Source organism: Chiloscyllium plagiosum, unplaced genomic scaffold (assembly GCF_037043375.1).
Source record: "Chiloscyllium plagiosum isolate Xiang-an unplaced genomic scaffold, Cpla_swu_hap1 HiC_scaffold_42, whole genome shotgun sequence".
Taxonomy (NCBI): Eukaryota; Metazoa; Chordata; class Chondrichthyes; order Orectolobiformes; family Hemiscylliidae; genus Chiloscyllium; species Chiloscyllium plagiosum.
This window is the reverse complement of record NW_028270180.1, coordinates 104797015-104801900: the sequence shown is the minus strand read 5'-3', so window position 1 is coordinate 104801900 and position 4886 is coordinate 104797015. Positions and strand designations below refer to the sequence as shown.

Here is a 4886-nt window from a genome sequence, read left to right as displayed (position 1 = left end):
CAGTATTCACTTTCCTGCATATTCGCAAAAGTCGCTACTGTACTCGAAACCTCTGAAAATTAACTGGTATATACAATGTGGTGATTAGGCTCACATTCACGTCAGATATGCTGAAGAAGTGGATTCGAAATTCATCACATCACATTCCATTAAATGACTAAGCAGACAGAGTGTGAATGGAAACTTCATGAGGACATATGTGTGTTTTTTTTTGGAAAATTCGTTGCTTTGAAAGGTGATGAAAATTAGACTGAAGCAGTGACAGTGATTATCTTTATTGCTTGTTCAACTGGTGAACATGACTGCTATTAACCGTGTCCGTATTAGCATCACGGCTGTTAAGGCTGTGCATCGGGCCAGTGGCGCAATGGATAACGCGCCTGACTACGAATCAGGAGACTGTAGGTTCGAATCCTACCTGGCTCGCCGGCAGGGCAGATTTTAATCCCACTTAAAAATTGATTTTTCAAAAGCCGAAATAAGGTGTGAGCTCCTCATCTGCAGGAACGAGAATGCCTTCATTAAATGCCCCCGAGAACATGAGAATCAATGCGCCAGCGTCATCAGAAGAGGGAAGCCGAATAGTCGCGCGGGTGACTTATGGGCACCTTTCCATTTCATAAAGCCACCGATCGAATAACTGTTGCTCGCGGTGATGCTCTGCTTTGAGCATTTTTCGAAACTCTTTGGCCAGTGGAATCAGAGAAGAATGAAGGGTTAACTGTCCAACTGATCTTTATAGAGTGTGAGTTCTCGAGTCTCCTACCCGCTGACTGATAAAGTTTTCCTACCAGTCTATTCAAAGCTTTCTGCATCTTATCTGAAATCTACCAACCCTGGTGATCGATCAAGAGCAAATGTTTCCTTCAATCTGTAATTCCTTGCTCCTCATTATTTCGTACACGTCAATCATGTCTCCTCACAATCAGCTCTGCTCTGAGAAAAACAACATTTTGAAAGTCTTGTGTTCACTGAAATTTCTTGCCTGTTTTTAACCTTTCGGTGAATAGAATAGTCCCACTGCAAACATTCAGCACAAACTTTCAGTAAAAGCCACTCAATGCGGGGAACTGTAGTACTGCTCTTTTCGTCAACAATGTGTAAAAGTCCCCTGTAACTTTCGATTTCGCATCCCGTGGGGCTATTTGTCCGTGTTCAACGACGTTTCCCAGGAAGGTGACTTTGGCTTTGGCAGATTCACTTTCAGCTAGGTTTACAAACCAGTTTGACTTCCGAATTCGATCAAAAAAGCCCGTTAAATGCTGTAAATATTCAATCCACGAGAGTTTGAAAGTCACCAGGCACAATATACACCAATCTGTTGCGTATTCGGCAATTACCCTGTCAGTTCACCTCTGAAATGTGGCTGAAGTGTTTTTCGGACAAACGGCATTACTTTAAATTTCTGCAGGCCAGTTGGCGTTACAAATTTGCCTTTGATCTTTCTGTCAAAGTTCACTACCAGTAACCTTTGAGGAAGTCCAACTAAGAAATGCAAGTTGCTCCTCCAATCTTTTCCACACAGTCCTCCAACTGCAGATATGTATACGCATCAGTCTTTCTAACAACATTGATTTTGTGGTAGTCCACACATAACTGTTGGGTCTTTTCTGGGTTTGGCACCATGATGATGGGTGAACTCTATTCATTGAAACTCACTTCGGTTATGCCATATTGGAGCATACGTAATATCTCCTTATGAACTTGTACAACTTTAAAAGGTTATGCCTGCAAGGATGTTACAGAGTCTGAACAGCATCTCCTATATTTACATCATCTACAATTAGATTATTAATTCCCAGTATATTTCAGCAGATCTGCCCATGCAAGAGTAATAACTCTTTCGATTTTCTTCTGGAAGATAACTGAATAACGTTTTGGACAACTTTTGCATTGTCCTATTTTATTTCAGGAACTTCCAATGCAGAATTCCCTGACATTGGTTCTTCCCAGTGTGTCGTAGTCAAAAACACATTCTCCTCTTGCGTTCGTTCTCTGCCAAAATACAGTTAGAGCATATTCCCATCACATTCTGTGAGATTCCTTCATGACTGGAGTCCCACTCAAGTAGCTAACCTCACTCAATTTCCTCTCAATTTGATAAGGTCTTTTAAACCTTGCTTTAAAGTTTCACCGATTAATGAATTTTAAATAATTGCATTAGTCCCAGCGGCAAAATTGTGATTCTTTGATTTCTCATACACTTCCTGCTTCACCATTTGCTGCGATACTTTTAAATACTGTCTCGACAACTTCCCAACATTATTTCGTTCAACTCTAAAATTTGACACATCATCCAAATGTGTGGTCTCTGTCATCGGACTTATTAATTTTTCCTTAATAAATTTTAATGGTCCTCTTACTTTATGCCCAAAATTGGTTTCAGATGGACTTAGTTTGGTGGATTCTTTTGGTACATCTCAGATCGCAAACAGCACTGACGCAACTCCCTTATGGAAATAATCTGGCTACTCCAAACCATAAAACCTCAACATAGTCTTTAATAATTGACGTCACCTTTCCAATGCACCCTGTGATTCCGGATTGTACACAGTAGATTTGAATCGTTTTATTTCCAAGCTATCTAAACACTCGATGAAAAGTTTGGACGTGAAGTTTGACCCTTGAGCTAATTGTATCTCTGATGGTAGTAGTCTTAATCTAGTTTTTTAAAAAACCGTAATTCGTCCACTATCCTTTTAGCTGTCATATTGCATGATTGAACAGCATTTGGAAATCTCCTCAATACATCCTTTTTCTGTTAATTACTGCTTATTCCCATCTTTTATTGGATGTAGGAAAACTTCACAATGAATGAAGACACTTAAGAAAGATTCGTCGAACGCTGGGATAGATATTAAAAGTGCAGGCTTTATTATTTCCCATGGTTTTCCTACTAGTTGAAATGTATGACACGTCTGGCAAAATTCAAATGCATTCACCTGCAATCCAGGCCGTAAAAATGTCTTTGTATTTTAGCCTCCGTTTTCATCACGCCTACGTACCCTCCAATTTGTGGCACATGCGGCACTCGCAGCACCACTTTTCTGTACCCTAATGGAAAAATAAATTCTGCCCATTTCTCACTTGCTTGAATATGTGTTGCTCTCCACTTCCTCCTTAACATATCATTTGCTAAGTAATATCACACGGGGATGCATTCACTCTCCTTCCAAGTACATTTCTTCTGATCCAACTGCTTTAATTATTCATCATTCTGCTGTAGCTCAGTAGCATAGTAGAGCTGAATATACTTGCATTTTTAACGTTTGTCCCCTGCTGTGTCCCACCTACCTGACAAAAAAAATTGTAATCATATTTCAGCTTCCATATCCGTGCCTTTTGATTTGTCCTGCTTCAGCTTGTGACTTTGTGATCGCGTTAAGACACAATCTGGGAAAATTCCTTGATAAACGTCCTGCATTGCTGCACTTGCCTGCATCTCGACTGGCTTTTCAACTGGAGTAGGCAGCACGCTTACCGGTGATTGAGCTATATCATTTGCAAGCACAAATTGTATTCTTGGAGCTGAGAGTTTGTCCAGACCTCCCAGCAGAAATTCCCCACTCTTTCTGCCCACTCTCGCCTCACTGTACATAACTGAGCAACTTTTCGTCCCACCATGAATTCCCGTATACATAGTTCTTCAGGAGTATATGTTTCTCCCTCCTTCTGAATCACAGACAGGCACGATCCTGTGTCCCTCAATATTGTTCCCTCTCTATCTGCTACTCCTGGACAAGGTAAAGAAACTTTACCTTTGCAGGTCTATTATTAAAGCAGATGTGGCACTTCCCCCTTACCAACCTCTGACCGGCTTGTGCACTCTGATGCAGCTTTCCACCCTCCACTGTGCTTTCTATTGCCACGCCAACAAAACATCCAGGCTTGTTTCGTTTCCCTGCATCTGACTTTCCAGTGCTTTCCCTCGTTCTCCAACACTGATTTCATGTGGCCTACTTTATTGCAATGAAAACCTCAGATCGTGTACCCTTCAAGAGTTTCCTATTTCCTCTGTGATAAGTTATCCTAATGAATTTCACAGAGATTTAACTTTCCCTTTCCACGGATGGATTTCTCTTTGCCCCAATTTCTATCCTTCAGACATGAAATTATTCTGGAAACCCATCCCTGTTTTATGGACCACTTCATAACAATCAGCCATTTCAGCTGCTAACCTTGTCGTTTTAACAATATGCTCTTCCAGAGTAAGCTTATCTTCAGCCTTTCTCTCCAGCCTTTTAAGGTGAATTCCTTTGATAATTGCCAATTTTTGAAGTTCAAACTGTGTCTCCCTTTCTCTCTGCTCTGCTGCTGTCTCCTCTTCCCTCTTTCTGCTTCAAATCGTATCTCAAACTGTTCAAATCTGGTGTACTTTCCTTATCTCTCGAGTCTAACTCAAGCTGCTTCATGTTCAAATAAATTTTCACCATCTCCAAAAATTTCATGGATTTTACAGCTTAGTTAAATGGTGAGCTACTGCGGGAATGATCTCTCCTTTCCTCACAGAAAGAGGAAAATACAACCCCAGTATGTCTGCCAATTCCAGAAACCCGGCCTGAATTACTTTTTGTAAAACTACCAACTTTACATCGTCCACAGCAAGACAACTCTTTGAACCTAAATGAGACATTGCTTTCCCAAGCATTGCCTACCCCAATCCAAATCAACACCCGAAATAAAGACGCAAGCACCTATCAGTTGCTCTTTTAATCCATCAACTAATTCCCAATTTATTATGGACGAGGCTAATCCATTCAAAACGTTATTAAGCAGACAACCCAGACCGTAACGTTATATTTTTTCGTTAAGCGTACAGTGAAAATTACCCGAGTAAGCTAGTTTCAAAAATTATTCACAAAATTACGGATTGAAAAACAAAAGAC

The 4886-nt window shown here is 40.6% G+C and overlaps 1 non-coding gene across 1 annotated transcript; it reads left to right on the top strand.

Moving 5' to 3' along the window:
- The first annotated feature begins 353 nt into the window (after window positions 1–353).
- Window positions 354–426, top strand: trnar-acg (transfer RNA arginine (anticodon ACG)). The gene has a single exon. It is a non-coding gene; the product is annotated as a tRNA-Arg (tRNA).
- The last annotated feature ends 4460 nt before the right edge of the window (window positions 427–4886 follow it).